The sequence below is a fragment of the Pteronotus mesoamericanus genome, unplaced genomic scaffold (assembly GCF_021234165.1).
Source record: "Pteronotus mesoamericanus isolate MK-2021 breed Mesoamerican mustached bat unplaced genomic scaffold, CSHL_Meso_final scaffold_31, whole genome shotgun sequence".
NCBI classification, from domain to species: Eukaryota; Metazoa; Chordata; class Mammalia; order Chiroptera; family Mormoopidae; genus Pteronotus; species Pteronotus mesoamericanus.
Genome location: NW_026555312.1, coordinates 31,527,770 through 31,547,244, shown reverse-complemented (window position 1 = coordinate 31,547,244; position 19,475 = coordinate 31,527,770). Strand labels below are relative to the sequence as shown.

The following is a 19,475-nucleotide window of genomic DNA, read 5'->3' as shown; positions in this document are numbered from 1 at the left end:
GAATCAGGCCACAGGTTCCTTTTTTGTATTAATGGTTAACTCATTTCTATAGTGTAATAGGCTTGCTTTTTTTCTTCCAGGGTTGAATGTAAGGATTTGTTTCATATTACAATAGGATAATTTTAAAAATCTTAGGAGGAGTTTTTGGAATGCTACATTTGCTTTCCAGATCATAAAAGCAATGCAAATAATTTAGGTCAGTTTGGAAAGACAGTAACCCACTGATCACCAGCAAAGCCCACTGCTAATCCTTACTTTATGGAGCATACATATTTAATAAAATAAGAACAGTATTCCATTTCAGAATGAAATGAAAGCTGGCTGTTCTCCAATTAAAAGGAAAGGTGGTGATACACACCACAGCTTTTGGCTTTTTACAGTTCAGCTTCCTGATGGAGACTCTCACCCCAGGGGAAGGCCTGCCATTGTCCAGTTTTGCCACAATTTCCCATCCCCTCTTCAGCTGCAAGGGAAGGGACTGTGTTCATTTTGGTCATAATCTTTCTTTAAACATACCTGTCAGCAGATATAGAAAGTCAGTTTCAGAGGTGTTTGCCTCACTACCCCAAGGAGAGCACGTGAGAGGCCCATATATGCCTTTTCTTTCTGAGGGTCAATTTTGTATTCTTCTGCAGAAGATTTTGGCTCACATCTGAAATGGAACTGGGGAAGGGTTTGCCAGAGCCTGCAAGTAGCCCTAATATTTAATAGGGTGAGTGCACGGAAACTATATGTAACTTCTGATTCTTAACAATGTTCATGGCTAAGTGCCAACTTCAAAACTTTTTAAATGTTATTCCATAGTCTATAAGCAAGAAGAAATTTGGAGTAGTAACTTTATTAGATTATTTCAGTGAAAATTAGGGAAAGGAAGAGCAGAAGAAAAACACAAGGATTTGTGAATACCTTAATTGACATAGACATAGAAAACATGAAATTCATCAGTAATCAACCCCTAGATAATGAATGTGTTGACTGAACTATCCATAATAAGTTTATTCTCAAGATGAGGGCACAGAAAAACAAGCATCTTAATTTGCTTCATCATTAGATTTAACATTTGGCCCTGAGTACAGAACACTAACCAAACCAAGTATTGAATTTCTGTGTAATTTCCAGCTTAGCTTCTTTGAAACCTTTTCCTCTACCTCCCTCTAGTGAGTCAAAGGCAACAAAACAGAAGAAACACAAGCAACTCATTTTATTGAAAGTTTAAATCAGAGAAAAAAATGGAGAACCCCTTCCCTCAGTACCTTTATGCTAAAGGTCAAAGTAACTTGCTATGTAAGGCTATATTATTTTCAGTTTGGGCATTAACTCTATTTTTGTAGAGATTGTTTCAGAACAGCAATAATGAGAACTAAAACTAATGTGATCTAGTAAGTCAATACCAGGGAAGCTTTACTGAGCAGAGCTGTCTTTACCAAAGCAGGTACTTTACACACAGGTAACATGTGTTTCAAGTACCCAGGTAGATGTGTCACAATAAGACACACTGTTGCTTACACCATCTAAATGATGAAGAAAACTTAGAGAAGAGACAGTGTAAAATTAATTAGTCATGTTCCCTACTTTCCACTAAGCTCCTAAGAACTTAAGAGGTCCTGTGAGGGCAAACCTACAGGAGGAGAGATAGCTGACTATATGCCAATTAAATTCACTAGTGTTTAGTAGGTGTCTATGCTTCAAGTTAAAAGAAAGGAAAATGGAAGAGAAAAGCACTTGAATTATGCCTTGGTTTCTGAGATGTGTGAATCAAAGGAGGTCAGTAAAAACTTAATTCCACTTTAACTGAATTAGGAAGGGTTCTCTTGTTTTTTTTTGTAATTATAATTTCTCACAAGGACCTCAAAAGTGTGAGTTTCTCTAATATGCTCCCAATATAGGAACCCCCAAGTATATAAGGAAATTGTTGAACGACTTCAAAAAAGATATAGACAGCAACACACTGATAGTAGGGGATTTCACCACCCCACTGTCAAAAATGGACAGATCTTCCAAACAAAACAAATAAGGATATTGTGGAGTTGAATGACGCACTGCATCAAAGAGACTTAACTGACATATATAGAACTTTACATCCCAAAGAAGAAAAATACACATTCTTTTCAAGTGCTCATGGAACTTTTTCAAAGATAAACCACATGATAGGACACAAAGCAAACCTCAGCAAATTCAGGAAAATTGAAATAATACCAAACTTTTTCTCGAACCACAAGGGTTTGAAACTGGAAATCAACCTCAAGCGGAAACTTCAAAAACTTGCAAACTCTTGGATACTGAACAGTAGGCTATTAAAAAATGAATGGGTCAATAATGAGATAAGAGAAGAAATCAAAAAGTTTCTGGAAACAAATGAAAATGAACAGGCAACAGTCCAAAACCTATGGGATACAGCAAAGGCAGTCCTGAGAGGGAAGTTCATAGCAATACTGGTTTACCTAAAAAAAGATAGAAACATTTCAAATAAGAGACCTAACCCTACAACTTCAAGAACTGGAGAAACAACAAATAAATCCCAGAGCAAGTAGAAGGAAGGCAATAGGCAAGATTAGAGCAGAACTGAATGACATAGAGACAAAAAGAAATATTCAAAGGATCAACCAGTCCAGGAGCTGGTTCTTTGAAAAGATAAATAAAATTGACAAGCATTTAAGCAGACTCATCAAGAACAACAGGGAGAGGACCCAAATTAATAATATCAGAAACAAAAGAGGAGAAATAACAACTGATACCACAGAAATACAAAGGATTGTCAGAAACTACCATGAACAATTATATGCCATGAAATTTGAAAACCTCGATGAAATGGACAAATTTCTAGAAAAGTAAAATCCTCCAACACTCAAGGAGGAAGAAACAGAAAGCTTGAACAGGCCTATAACAGCCAGGGAAATTGAAAGAGTAATCAAGAAACTCCCAACAACCAAAGCCCAGGGCTGGATGGTTTCACAGGAGAATTTTACAAAATATTTAAGGGAGAAATAACCCCTGTCCTTCTCAGACTATTCCAAAAAAATCCATGAGGAGGGAAGACTCCCAGAATCTTTTTATGAGGCCAGCATCACCCTGATCCCAAAACCAGAAAACCTACAAAAAAAGAAAACTATAGACCAATTTCGCTGATGAACATAGATGCTAACATCCTCAACAAAATGTTGGCAAACAGCATCCAGCAATACATTCAAAAGATTATCCACCACGATCCAGTGGGATTCATCCCAGCCATGCAGGGATGGTTCATTATATGCAAATCAGTAAACGTAATACATCACATAAATAAAAGACAAAAACCACATGATCATCTCGATAGATGCAGAAAATGCATTCGGTAAGGTACAGCACCCATTTATGATCAAAACACTTAGCAAAATGGGAATAAATGGGGCATTCCTCAACGTAATAAAGGCCATATATGAAAAGCCTAAGCCAACATCATATCAATGGGCAAAAACTGAAAGCTTTCCCATTAAGATCGGGTACACGCCCAGGATGTCCACTTTCACCATTTTTTTTCAACATCGTATTGGAAGTCCTAGCCACAGTGGTCAGACAAGAGAAAGAGATAAAAGACATCCAAATAGGAAAGGAGGAAGTAAAGCTATCATTGTTTCCAGATGACATGATAGTGTACATAGAGAACCCTGTAGCCTCTACCAAAAAATTCCTCAACTTAATAAGTGAATTTGGCAAAATAGCAGGATACAAAGTCAGTATTCAGAAATCAAAGGCATTTTTGTACACCAGCAATGAAATAGAAGAAGAAATCAGGAAAATAAATACCATTCGATATAGCAACAAGAAAAATAACATACCTAGGAATAAATTTAACCAAGGAGGTAAAAGACCTGTGTGCAGAAATCTATACAGCATTGAAGAAAGAAATTAAGGAAGAGACAAATAAATGGAAGCATATACCGTGCTCATGGATTGGAAGAATTAATATAATCAAAATGTCCATACTACCCAAAGCAATTTATAGATTCAATGCAATCCCTATTAAGATACCAATGACGTATTTCACATAAATAGAACAGACATTCCAAAAATTTCTATGGAACCATAAACGACCCCAAATAGCCGCAGCAATTTTGAGAAAGAAAAATAAAGTAGGAGGCATCACAATACCAGATATCAAACTATACTACAAAGCCACTACACTCAAAACAATCTGATACTGGCACAAGAACAGACCCATAGACGAGTGGAACAGAAAAGAAAGCCCAGAAATAAGCCCAGGTCTCTATGGGCATCTAATATTTGACAAAGGGGGCAAAAGCATAAAATGGAGCCATAATAGCCTCTTCAACAAATGGTGTTGGGAGAGGTGGACGGCTACATGCAAAAACTTGAAATTGGATCATCAGCTGACACCATACACAAAAATAAGCTTAAGATGGATAAAAGACTTAAATGAAAGTCACAACACCATAAAAGTCCTGGAGGAGAACTTTGGCAGGAAACTCTCAGATATCCCATGCAGCAATTTTTTCACCGATATGTCTCCTAAAGCAAGGGACATAAAGGAAAGAATAAACAAGTGGGACCTCATCAAAATAAGAAGCTTCTTCATGGCTAAAGAAAACATCAGCAAAATGAAAAGGGAGCCAACTCTATGGGAAAATATATTTGCTAATGATACATCAGATAGAGGTTTGATCTCCAGGGTATATAAAGAACTCACTCGACTCCACTCCAAGAAGGCAAATGATCCAATCAAAAAATGGGCAAAGGACCTGGGCAGACGCTTTTCCAAGGAAGAGATACAGAGGGCCCAGAGACATTTGAGAGGATGCTCAGCATCACTAGCCATCAGAGAAATGCAGATCAAAACCACCATGAGGTACCACCTCACACCGGTCAGAATGGCCATCATAAACAGATCAACAAACGACAGGTGCTGGCGAGGCTGTGGAGAAAAGGGAACCCTAGTACGCTGCTGATGGGAATGCAGACTGGTGCAGCCACTGTGGAAAGCAGTGTGGAATTTCCTCAGAAAGCTGAAAATGGAACTGCCTTTTGATCCAGGGATTCCCCTGCTGGGACTATACCCTAAGAATACCAAAACACCAATTCAAAAGAACCTCTGCACCCCAATGTTCATAGCAGCATAATTTACAATAGCCAAGTGTTGGAAGCAACCTAAATGCCCATCAGTAGATGATTGAATCAAAAAATTGTCATACATTTACACAATGAAATACTACGCAGCAGAAAGAAAAAAAGAACTACTACACTTCGCAACAGCATGGATCAAACTCGAGAGCATTATGCTAAGCAGAATAAACCAGGGGGCGAAAGAGAAAATACCATATGATCTCACCTATAAGTGGAACCTAACCAACAGTACAAAGATGCAAGGAAAATAAGACCAGCAACACTGAAAGGAAAAGAAACCAACAGAGACAAGCGGGAAGAGGTCAGGGGAAAAGGAGGGCAAGGGGAAAGTCAAGGTACATCTAGCAAGGACTCATGGACAAAACCAAAGGGGAAGAATTCTGGGAGGGAGGATGGGAGGGACAAGGAAAGTTTTTGGGGGAAGGCAGAGACAAACGTATTTGAAAATATAAAATAATTAAAACAAGTTTTCAGTGATATAAACATGGTTTTTCATCTTAACTTTAAAGAAGCAAAATGAAGAAAATGGGTTTGCATCATTTGGAAACCTATAGATCTCCTAGGTCCTCTAACTCACTTTACAAATGAGGAAATACAGATCCAGAGAAGCTAAGTGATTTGTTAAAATCATAATGCTTTGTTTTTTGTCCCTGTTACTAAGAAAGCCTCTGACCTTATCTGATGCTTAAGGCTTTGGGCAAGTTCTTCACACCTCTGAGCATCTAAAAGCAATTTTGAGTAGTGGGTAAGACTTTGATGACCTACAAAGCTAAACTCCATTAACATAAATCAAGAAAAGCCTTCTCTTCCCACTAACAGCGAAATATGCCAACCCATGTTATCTGCTTGCTCTCATTAAAGCTAAACGACATTTAGCTGTGTGTAGCTTCAGGAGTGTCTTTTGTCAGCAACATGGCAGAAGACATCAAGACCAAAATCAAGAACTACAAGAGTGCCCTTTTTGATAGCTGCTTCCTCAACCAGAACCGGACCAGGAACTGTGGGCAGAACTACCTGGATTTGCACCACTGTGAGGAGGCAGTGACTGCTAAACACAGTGATTTCTCTGTGTGCAAATGATACCAACATGTTTACAAGTCCCTTTGCCCCCATATCCTGGGTGTCAGCCTGGGATGACCACAGGGAAGAAGGCACATTTCCTGGGAAGATCTGAACTAGCTGCAACCCACCTGTTCTCTGTCTTCCATCCTTCTCCCAGGGAGGTGAAGGGGGACCTAGGTATATCCCATCCTAGGATCCTGAGTCACGGCTTAACTAATAATAAATACTTGTTGGAAAAGTGAAAAAAAAAAAAAAAGGAAAACTAAACTACAAAAAGGCTAAGCAACTATGTTTACAATGAATATAATAAAGTGATAAAACTTTATGTTGACACAATTAAGTAGAATTACCATGGATGTTTTTAATCCTCACAAGAGAATATGTTTATTGATTTGAGAGAAAGAGAGGGAGATTGGGAGAGAGAGAGCAACATCGATGTGAGAAAGAGACATTGATTAGCTGCCTCTCATATACACCCCAACCAGGAATTGGACCCACGACTTAGAAATGTGCCCTGACCAAGGATGGAACCTGCAACCTTTTGGTATATGGATGATGCTCAAACCAACTGAGCCACCCAGCCAGGCACAAACTTTGATTTAGTAAACAGAAACAAATAAACTTTAATTTTGGATATCACCAAGATGGTGATTAGGAAGCCATTTCCTACTCCCACAAATGTACAAATATGCAGCTGCACACAGAACAATTCTGAGAGAGATCCAGAAACTAGTTGTATGATTCCTACACATCAGATGACTGAGGAAATATCCACATCAAAATGGATAGGAAAGGCTGAGACATATTATTACCATAAACCCACTCCCAGCCCCGAGACTTACAATAGGGGAAGGATCCTCTAACTTCCAGCAATATTTGCAATAGCTAAAGTAAGAAAACAATGTAAAATATCCATTGATGAATGAAGAAACTGTAGTAGATGGATAAAGTAGAATATTATTCAGCCTTAAAAATGAAGGAAACCCAGCCATTTGTGACAACATGAATGAACTTGGAGAGCATTATGCTAAAGGATATAACTCAAGAAGAGGAAAAGAAAGGTAAATGCTGAATGGTATCACTTACATTCGGGAATCTTTTTAAAAAAAAGTTGAATTCATGAAAACAGAGTAAAGTGGTAGTTACCAGGGTCTTGGGGGTAAGGAAATAGGGAGAGGCTGGTAAAGGGTACAAACCTCAGTGATGAATTTAATAATGTGTAAGGATTATACATTAGGTATAACAAGGTGACTATTGTTGACTATATTATATAACTGAAATTAGAATGTGAAACTTAAATGTTCTCACATGCACAATAATAGATAAGTATGTGAGGTGATAGATATATTAACTCAATTGTGGGAATCCTTTTACCATATACATGTATTAAATAATAATGTTGTATACTTTAAACATATTGCAATTGTATTTGTTAATTATACTCAATAAAGCTGGGAAAAAAAGCTGTAAACCTCACTGAATTTAGTAGTTATTCTATAAAACCCACTCCTCAATTTTCTACTCTAAAAACCTAAAATATAGGCCCTTACGGTTTTGAGTCCTGAACCAGAAGACTGAGTGTAGAGAAGGTGGGGTGAAGTGTGGAGAGCCCCCCAAAATGTCATTTTACCCTTTCGGAATTCCTTTCTTTATTTATATGAGTTAACCAGCAGAGGGCACCCAATAACTTTTTTCCTGCTCTCTCTCCCACATTCCTCCACAAATAAAGCAATTTAAACAAATAGCCAGAAAAATCAGAATACACTTGATTATATTGTATTGATCATTTATCACCCCTACAAGCAATTAGAGATGCTCTTAATATATATCTTTTCTAGGAAAGGAAACAAAGCTGAGTGTTGTGGAAGACATGCTGGGAAGTGGTAGGTAGTCTGTAATTATTTCAGTGAATATTTAGTTTGAGTTAACGCACATGAACTAGCATGGTAAATTCTTGCAAATGATGTTTCAGAATTAGCATTAAATGCTACTGTTTAAAAAGCCTCTGATTTCTTTGCAAACTAATTCAACTGAGAATTTAGTCTTCAATCAAGTTAGAGAAGTTAAAACTATTATTTTGTTGGATTTTTGTCAGTTAATCAGTTAAATAAGTATTATTTTCTTCCAGCCTACTTTTAAATAGTAAATTTGAACTTTATAAATGCGGTATGTTTTTATATTTTCCTTTTTGGGAGTAAATTCCTGAGCTGGGTTTTCTCATTCAGAGCAGTTGATGGTGATTAAGAACTTTATTTGTCTAATTCATTTTTTCCTGGAAAAAAATTAGTGATATTTAAATTTTAACTTACTTAAAATTAAATTTTATGTTCTACGTAATACTTATTTAATGGATATATAATATTTGTCATGTGCCAAAACCCACAGAACTATACAACAGAAAGAATGAGCCCTAGTGTGAATTATGGATTTTAGTTAATAATAGTATTAATATCAGTTTATGAATTCTAACAAATATGCCAAATGAAGGCAAAATCATAATAGAAACAATTGAATGATGAAAAGAGAGGCTTTGGGGGAAGTCTTTGTACTACCTGCTCAATTTTAGACTTAAGTCTCTAGAAACTAGAGTTCATTAATTTTTTTTGAGAGAGAGAGAAAATAAGATTGCAACACCTCCATCCCTTCCCTTGAGGGAAGGAGAAACTCTTTGGTGATGCATGCCTTGGCAAAGCTTTGGAGATTAAATTGAGGTTATAATTGTTTTTCTAATGAATGCTGAAGTGACATTTTAAATGCATCTAGGCAGAAGGGTAGGCTCACAGAGACTTCTGCTACGTGGAACAGCAAGGAAGGCAAAAGTCATCTCTGAACCTCAAGCCAGGTATTTGCCATTATTGGAGGGTCCAGGCTATCAGGACTGTGGGTAATCGACTTGCCAACACCAAAACCAAAAGACTGGAAACCAAATACCAGAGTGGACAAAGGACATCTCGGAATCCCTGCGAGGACCAGAGATCTAAGGACCTGATGTTTCCCTGTCCTCCTTGGTTCAACAGTTCAGAAATCTCATCAACCTAGAGATAGCTCTGAGGAAGGGGGAGCACCTCCCATTGATAAGATTATTGTCTGCATTTAAAGAGGCCTTAAAATAGAAATAAAGGTTAATCCTCCATTTCCTGACAGTATGGATGGAACTGGAGAGTATTATGCTAAGTGAAATAAGCCAGGTGGTGAAAGACAAGTACCATATGATCTCATCTATAAGAGAAACCTAATAAACAAAACAAACAAATGAGCAAAATAGAACCAGAGACATGGAAACAAGGAACAGACTGACAGCCATCGCAAGGAAGAGGGGACAAAGATGAGGGAGAAAAGAAGGGGAAGGGCCTAGTCAAGGAACATGTATGAATGATCCATGGACATGGAAAACAACGTGGGAACTGACTGTCGGAACTGGGGGAGTGGGGAGGAAGAGGAGTGCAGGGGTACCAGGCAACAGGGCAGGGGAGAGGAATGAGGGGAAACTGGGACAACTCTAATAGAAAAAAATAAGAAAAAAAAAGGGTGTAAAAATACCATATGAGGCTTTCTGGAAGAGCATGGCAGGCTTCACATGCACATTCAAAAATGGCTTCAGAGACCAGGAAAACGGAAATGGTTTAGGGATTTTATGGTGGTTCAGTAGAGGAACTGGGTTAAAGGTTTTAACTCTCAGCAGGCTCCAAAGAATGGAGCACATGGATTTTCTTATCAGCTTACTCAGATATGGGGGCAGAAATATAAAAGGGAGTGTGGCTTACAAACTAAGCAAACATCAAAGAAGTAAACTTTATTGAACATCCAAGGATGAATAGTTTCAGCATTATGTAATCTACACTGAGTGTGAAATAAATTTTGTTCTAAAACAAAAAAAAAAAAGAAAGAAAGGTTATTTACATTTTTAAAAAGTCTATTGTGTCCTGGCCAGATGGCTTAGTTAGTTGGAGCACTGTCTGGTACATCAAAGGGCCTCGAGTTCAGTTCCCAGTTAAGGCACATTACCTGGAGTGTGCATTCCATCGTTGGTCAGGGGCATGCATGGGATGCATCAGACTAATGTATCTCTCTCTTTCTCTCTACCCCCTCCTCTTCTCTCTCTCTAAAATCAATTAAAAAAAAGAGAAAGTCTATTTGTTACATATACAGAAAATGTTTAAATTTTTGTAAACTCTGTTCACCAAAATTCAGATAAAAGGAAAAAATCCTGACAGGTCAAAAGAGAAATTCTTTCTTCATTGTTTGTGGTATAAAATGTATTAAAATAAATATTTTTAATGATTTCATACTTCTGAGGTTTAAAGAAATATCCTGTTCAAACAAAGATTGGTATAAGTTAACATTTATTTAGACATTTCAATATATTTTGAGATCAGAAACAATTCATAAACTTCACATTATAAAGCAAAAATCCCTAAAAAGTTTTGATAGTCTCAGTTTCTAAGTTGTTTTTATATACAAGGCAGTAATTGATTACATCCTTACAAATTGATTGTTATTCCTCAGGAAGAATTCCATTCTTACATTATGATAATACTGGCTAACAATTCACTTGCAGAATGGTTCAATTTTATCACTGTAAGCAGAGAGAAAAAAAAAAGACTACAGTGTAAGCCAGAATTAATAGGGCAATTTCAGTCCAAACTGCTGAGGTTGTTTTTAGCACATACTCTACCTGTCAAATCTATACCCCTGGCAAAATTTTAAAGTCAGGATATGGAAAGAACTAAAGCTTTAGTGTTTATTTAAACATTTGTAGATGGATTTTATATAGTTGCTTCATTCAAATGAATATAAATATGTTATTACTGCACTCTATTTTCTGGGTGACCAAGTGCTTTTCCTGCCCAAAGTCAATCATCTTCTGTAGGTTTTGCATTTCTTACATGAGGAATTTTACAGAGGAAGTAATGAAAGAGCTTTTAAGATCCTGCCCTTCATCCAGGAGCTCCATTGCTTTTATGGTCCTCAATCATTAGAGAATGCTAAATAAACTAATGGTACTCTCAAATAAGCTTACAAAGTCATATGAAGACAAACTCTAAAGTTTCATGCAGATTACCCAAGTGTTTAACAGATAAGACAGGTTTTCATAAGGGTAAACCATAGGAACTCCTGTATGAACTAGAAAAGTGATCTAGGGACCTAGAAATGACACCAGTGTATGACTGCTCTTGAACTTCAGGGAAAATGATCTTATGAAGTTCTATGAAGTGTGTGTGGGGGGTGTACTATAAAGCTCTAAGTAATAAACCTTTGAGTTTGCAGTTCTCAGTTGAAAGGTTATGACACAATAATCTCCCAAACTTCTATGACTGTGGGATATGTAAACTGAGAATCTCTTGAGATTCTAAAGAAGCAGATTACAACATGAAGAAAGCTTCCCAAAGACTTTCTAGACTGCTAAATATGAATGGCTTCTGCCAAAACATTTGTTTCAAGACCTGAACCAAGTTACTGGCCAGGAGCCAGGAATTGCATAGCCCTCTTTTTTTTTTTTTTTCCCCTTGCCTCATTCCTCTCCTTTTCTAGCTATGTTTCCTCCCTACCTCTGTTAGTTTAATATCCTAGGTTATTAATTATCAAGGATGGGAACTTTAACATATTTTCCTTTAATGTTTTGGTCTACAAGACTAATTTCTGATATCTTCATAACAGAATGTCTCTCTGATAGGAAAAAAAAATCATGAGAAGCTTGGAGACCTGGAGACTGTACCACTTTCTGGGTTGATATGGCAACTCAGATGGGGGATAAGATTTACTTTTCCTGGCTAGAACTAGTGAAAATTGGTGAGTGGCTAAGCAGAGCTTATCATGGTTCCTTGATTCTATTATTTCTTGTCTTTCTCTGTACACAGGTGTCACACACACACCCATTATTTACCACTTTTATAGAGTTTGTGTTGCTGAACTAGAGGGCTCCATTTGCCTGTATACAACACATCAAAGCTGAATGAGACACAAACAGGAGTTAGCAGCCAAGAAACTAAGAATTTATTAAGGAGATGGTGCCATGCCCAGAATCATGGGTGAGCTAATGCCCAAATACCAGGCTTTCCAATGGCTTCTAGGAGATGGGTTATATGGGGGAGGGGGCATCATTAGTCATGGTGTACTAAGGGAACTAGGGTTATGGTCAACTTGTTAATCATTGCTAGGGTAGGGGGTAGTTGATTACTGCATCTGGTCCTTATGTCAGGCATGGCATCTCTTCCTCTGTTTTTTGTTTGGTTTTGTTTATTTTAATTCTCACCTGAAGACATAATTAGAGAGAGGTGAAGGAAGGGATGGAGAGAGAGAGGGAGAGAAATATTGATGTGAGAAAGAAATACTGATCATTTTCCTTTCATATGCGCCCTGACAGGGGGCTGAACCTGCAACCTAGGCATGTGCCCTTACCAGGAATTGAAACAGCAACTTTTCAGTTTACAGAATGAAGGTATGACCAGTTGAGCCACATTAGCCTGGATGTTAGCCCTGGTTTTGCAAGGATGAGTTTGTTTTGGTAATTTTGTAGCTGAAAAACAATTGAAGTCTAGATATTTTCTCTAGTTTGATGGAATAGACCAGAGGCTTTTTTGCTAAATCTACTAACTGCTAACCAGAACTTCATTGTCCAGAGGGCTTAATGATTAATCAAGGGAAAGGGTGGAGAGCAACTTAGGGCCCTGTGTGAGGCCAGTTTTACTCAAAGGAAAAAATCAAAATAAAAGGCCAGATTAAAGAAAATAAGGTATCTGCTTTCTGCAGTTACATCCGAAAAACTGAAAATAAAAACAACATATTAATTTACTCTGAGAATATTTCCAGGCTTTACTGAAATAAGACCTCTTTAACAAATATATTTTCTGCCTGTTACCCAGGTTAATATTGAAAAAAATTCCTATATATATTATTTGTTTGCATTTCTATTATGTTTTCAATCTTCAAGCCATTTACTCAATTGAGTTTTAAGATGATGTGAAATTAGTTGAATTCCAACTATCAGCTTTTCTTCAATAGAAAATGTTGGGTTGCAAGAAAAATAGCTTTAAAAAGATATCTAGAGAGGTCTCTAAAACTATGGTCTATAATAATAAGCATTTATTGAGCACCCATTGTGTACCAAATTCTATATTAAAAAAAATTGATATAAAATCTGCCAGCTATTTAGAAAATAAAATTATTTTCAAATGTCTTCAAATGCCTGATATTGCATATCTTCACAGATTCAGTTAGATTAAATATTAAAATAATAAAAATAATAGTTTAAAAAAAGAATCTAGACTAAAGTGAGTTGTGTATCTATTTAATCAGTCTCATGGGGGAAATCAGTGTAATCAAATACAAATGAAGAAATCCAAGGTCAAAATATTATAATACACCAACATATTGGGAAAAGTATTCTGACATATGAAAGAAAAAAGGGTTGCTATATTTCATGTACTAAGAAATATTAAAGATAAATCAGAAGAAAACACTAAAGCTAAGAAAACACTAAAATAAGAAAATAAGGGTGGATCCAAGATGGTGAACAAGTGAGTGGAAGTTACACTAACCTCCTCCCAGGACCAATCTGTAATTACAACTAAATTATGGATAAATCACCTGGAACAAAAAAACTGAACAATAGCAAAAGAGAAGCCTTACAACTAGAGACAGACAGAAGAATCAGCTTCAGCACAACAAGACTGGTAGGGAGTGCAGTGGAGACGCAAGAGGGCTGGCTGAGCACCCACAGGCAGAAGCTGAAATGCCAGAGGGATATATAAATGGCCGTTTGGATCCCCCCTGAGAAGTATGGGGTCTATACCTTAATCGGGGGTCCTCAGCCTAGAGAACCAGAGCCCCAAAAGTACACAGATAACAGCCAGCTGCAAAAAGTGGCAGGGAGCTCTCTGCCAGAAATGGACAGCTGGAAACACAAAGAGCCGTTTAAAGAGCTAACACATAAATTTTCATTTGCAGCCTCTTACCCTGGGCTCTTGGCAAAGCTGAAGGGCAGAGATGACTAGAGACACTTGAGGAGAGACTGGGGACAGAGGCTTTGGGGAGAGAACTGGAAGAGTAACCAACCCAATCCTGGTGCTGAGTCATCCCCCATACAGCAACAGCCATCCTGCTCAGGCAGACCACTCTCCTCTGAGTGGCATTAGCCTGAGGTGATGCAATAGCTCCAACCCCAGGAAGCACTCTGCCCAGCCCTGTTGTGCTTAAGTCTGACTGCTGAGTGCAGAGTGACTAGATCAACAGCTGAAGAAGTCAGACATAGACAGTATATCCTTGATAGCCTTGAACAGGCTGCCTAAGGTCAGACAGGGTCACCATCTGACATCACCAAAGGTAGATGCAGAAAGAAAAAAACAGTGGTAAATGCTAGATGCTCTGAGATGAAATTCACTGTGGTCTGCTCCATGATTTGCAATATTTTCTTTCCTGCATAGCTTTTTAACACTCATCTGTCCTTCAAGTTTATGCATATTAAGTCACTATATTTTATACTGTAATTTATTTCAATTCACATATTTTGCCCCCCTTACACCATTTTACTTTCTCTCTTCCTCTTATTATTTTTGTTTTAAATTTTGTTTTCTCTCTTGCTACATGTTTCCATTATGAACTCTTACTATTTCTCCCCCATCCAGCCTCTCAAAACCAATTTTCTTGTCAATGGTCATCTGACACTCTTTTTCCTGTTCTTAAAATAACCCCATTCTCTCTCCACCTTATGAAAACTTTGCTCTTTTGCTGTGCATAGTGTAGTTGTTGCATTTTTTCAAAATTTTCTCTAGATCTTTACTATTTTTGTATTTCAAATCTTAAAATTTACCGTTTCAAACTCCTACTCTTTTTCATCTTAAATTTTAATTTTGCCCTGCCTTAGCACTTTTTCCCTTTTTTCTCTTTTATCCTGCCCTTTCTTTTCCTTCATTTTTTCTTCTTTTACTTTTCTTTACATCTCAAATTTTAATTTTTCCCTGACTTAGCCTGGGTTTTGTTCCTCACACTTAATATTCCCTCTCCTTCTATTATCTCAAATCACTTCCCTTTCCTCCAGACATCTCTTAAGCTTTTCTTTCTCTCTTTCCTCCCTGTTATTCCTGTCATGCCTATATTAATGTTATCTCATTTGTTGTTGATAGCGCTCCGGTGGATCTCTCTCTCCAATTTGGTTCTTATTTTTAATTATTTAATTTTTCCTTTTTATTTCTCCCATGTCACTTATTTTTTTTTTATTTCTGTTTCAACCTAATACTATATTCTTCATTTCTCTTAATCCAATCTGCCTTCTTCATTCCTTTTTTCATTTATGATCTAAATTTTACTTTCTTTTTTTGCATTGCTCCAATTTCCTACTCTTATTAGTACTCTTCCTTCTACTCTCTCAAAATCATTTTTTTCTGTAAGTTATCTCATATTCACTATACTTTCTTATAATACTAATAATCTCTTTACATACTTATTAATACTGGTTAATCTGTTGATGATAGGGCGATTGCAGGTGGGAGTAATTTTTGTGGGTGTGGGTTTGTTTCCTGGGCTTTATGGCTTGGTGCTGGCTATTCCTGCCCAACACCATACAAGACATGGTGACTAGAGTGACCCTCAGTCAAACAGCTAAAGGGTAGGACCCACCAAAGAATGACTCAACAACAATAAAAACCCAATTACATCCATAGAGCCAACACAAACATCAGAAAGGGAATCCGAAGAGCATCAAGTTTAGGAAATTAAGGAGAATGCACCACTGAATCCCAAAGGTCTCCTACCATGGAAGTGCACGCAACAAAGACAGGGAGTCAAAACAGATGAATTTAGGAAGGAGAAGCAAAGAAGAAGAGTCCCCCCAAAAAATGGGAAGACAAAGGACCCCCCAACTGAAAGAACGAGGGACCTCCAGAAAGAGTGCTAAATGAACTAGAGGCAAGTAACTTATTAGATATTGAGATCCAAACAATGGTTTAAAGGAAGATCAATGACCCCAGTAAAAATTCAAAGAACTACAGGAAAGCTACAAGGAACTTACCAGGGCACTTCATCAATATGAAGAAAGACATAGAAACTATCAACCAGAGCCAAGAGGGAATGAAGAATACAATTCATGAATTGAAGAACACAGTAGAAGGAATCAAAAGTAGACTAGATGAAGCAGAGGATCGAATCAGCGAACTGCAGCACAAGGTAGAAAAATATTCCAAGTAAGATCAAGAAAAGGGAAGACTCAAAGAGAAGGAAGAAGGGTTAAGGGAACTGCAGGAAAACATGAAACATAATAATGTCCATATAATAAGGATACCAGAAAGAGGAGCAAGGGATGGAATACTTGTTTGAAAAGTCATGATGGAAAATTTCCCTAGTTTGATGAGAGAAAAAAGTCACACAAGTCCAGAAAGCACAGAGGGTCCCAATCAAGATGAACTCAAAGAAGATCACACCAAACATATCAAAATTGAAATGGCAAAATTCAAAGAAAAAGAGAGAATATAAAGGCAGCAAGAGAGAAACAAGTAGTAACATACAAGGGAGCCCTGATATGGCTAGAAGCTGACTTCTCAAAAGAAACAGTACAAGCCAAGAGAGAATGGCAAGAAATATTCCAAGTAGTGAAAAACAAAGACCTACAACCAAGACTGCTCTATCCAGCAAGGCTATCAATAAAAATAGAAGGGGAAATAAGGAGTTTCCCAGACAAAAGTAGACGAAAAGAACTACATGATATGATAAAGGGACTGATTTAAGAAGATGAAGAAAAAGAATGAGAAAGAGAAAAACACAGGTACAATGGGAAAAAAATGAATAAATTTCTATCAATAATAACTCTCAATGTAAATGGGTTAAATGACCCAATCAAAAGACCCAGGATAGCTGAATGGATAAGAAAACATGACCCACACATATATGGCCTACAAGAGACCCATCTCAGAAAAAAGGACCTACAGAGATTGAAAGTAAAGGGATGCAAAGACATATTTCCAGAAAAAGGGCAAGAGAAAAAAGCAGGGGTAATAAGACTTATATCAGACAAAATATATTTCAAAACAAAGACCGTAAAAAGAGATAAAGAGGCACAATTTATAATATTAAAGGAAGAATCCATCAAGAAGACATAAATATTGTAAATTCATATGCACCCATCATAAGAGCACCCAAATATATAAGGAAAATCTTGGAAGACTTCAAAACGATATAGACAGTAACACACTGATATTAGGGGATTTCAACACCCCACTGTCAACAATGAATAGATCCTCCAAACAAAACATCAACAAGGATATTGGGGAGCTGAATGATGCATTAAATTCAATGGACTTAAATGATATATATAGAACCTTTCATCCCAAAGAAGCAAAATATACATTCTTTTCAAAGGCTCATGAAACCTTTTCGAAGATAGAACATGTGATAGGACAAAAGCAAGCCTCAAAAAATTCTGGAAAATTGAAATTATAACAAGCATTTTCTCGGACCACAAGGGCTTTAAACTGGGAATCGACCTCAAGGAGAAACCTCAGAAAATTGCAAACTCATTGATACTGAACAGCACACTATTAAACAATGAATGGGTCAATAATCACCCATTCCTCTTATATTATCTCTTATATAAGACAAATATAAGCTCTAATCTTGTTTCTCTCTTGCTGCCTTTATATTGTCTCTTTTTCTTTGAATTTTGCCATTTCAATTTTGATATGTTTGGTGTAATCTTCTTTGAGTTCATCTTGATTGGGACCCTCTGTGCTTTCTGGACTTGTGTGACTTTTTTCTCTCATCAAACTAGGGAAATTTTCCATCATGACTTTTCAAACAAGTTTTCCATCCCTTGCTCCTCTTTCTGGTATCCCTATTATATGGACCCATCTCTTATCTCATCAATTATCTCTTATATGAGATAAGAGAAGAAATCAAAAATTTCTGGAAATGAAAATGAACAGACAACAGTCCAAAACCTTTGGGATACAGCAAAGACAGTCCTGACAGGGAAGTTCATAGCAATACAGGCTTACCCAAAAAAGATAGAAACATTTCAAATAAGAGACCTAACACTACAACTTCAAGAACTGGAGAAACAACAACAAATAAATCCCAGAGCAAGTAGAAGGAAGGCAATAGGCAAGATTAGAGCAGAACTGAATGACATAGAGACAAAAAGAACAATTCAAAGGATCCACCAATCCAGAAGCTGGTTCTTTGAAAAGATAAATAAAATCGACAAGCCTTTAAGCAGACTCATCAAGAAAAAAAGAGACAAGACCCAAATAGATAATATCGGAAGTGAAAGAGGAGAAAAAACAACTGATACCACAGAAATACAAAGGATTGTAAGAAACCACTATGAACAATTATGTGCCAAGAAATTTGAAAACCTCGATGAAATGGACAAATTTCTAGAAAAGTATAATCTTCCAACACTAAAGGATGAAGAAACAGAAAGCTTGAACAGACTGATACCAGCTGGGGAAATTGAACAAATAATCATGAAACTCATGGCACAAAAAAGCCCCAGGCCGGGTGGTTTCACAGGAGAATTTTACAAAACATTTAAGGAAGAGCTAACCCCTGTCCTTCTCAGACCCTTCCAAAAATCCCAAGATGAATGAAGACTCCCAGACACTTTTTATGAGGCTAGAATGACCCTAATCCCAAAACCAAATAAAGATGCTACAAAGAAGGAAAACTACAAGCCAATATCGCTGATGAACATAGACTATAATCCTCAACAGAATATTGGGAAACCACATCCAGCAATACATGAAAAAGATCATCCACCATGATCAAGTGGGATTCATCCCAGGGATGCAAGGATGGCTCAATATATGCAAATCAATAAATATAATACATCACATAAACAAAGGGAAAGACAAAAACCACATAATCATCTTGATAAATGCAGAAAAAGCATTTGATAAGGTATAGCACACATTTATGATAAAAAACTCTCAGCGAAATGAGAATAAAGGGATCATACATCAACATAATAAAGGCCATATATGAAAAGCCTACAGCCAACATCATACTCAACGGGCAAAAACTGAAAGCTTTCCCACAAAGATCAGGAACAAGACAAGGATATCTGCTTTCACCACTTCTATTCACATAGTATTGAAAGTCCTAGCCACAGCAGTCAGACAAGAAAAAGAATTAAAAGGCATCAAAATAGGAAAGGAGGAAGTAAAGCTATCATTGTTTGCAGATGACATGATAGTCTACAGAGAAAACCCTGTAGGCTCCACCAAAAAACTACTCAAACTAATAAGTGAATTTGGCAAAACAGCAAGATACAAAGTCAATATTCAGAAATCAAAAGCAATTTGTAT

The 19,475-nt window shown here is 37.1% G+C and overlaps 1 pseudogene; it reads left to right on the top strand.

The window, feature by feature from the left end:
- Positions 1-6,030: 6,030 nt before the first annotated feature.
- LOC129085725 (cytochrome c oxidase subunit 6B1-like) lies at positions 6,031-6,292 on the top strand (annotated as a pseudogene).
- The last annotated feature ends 13,183 nt before the right edge of the window (positions 6,293-19,475 follow it).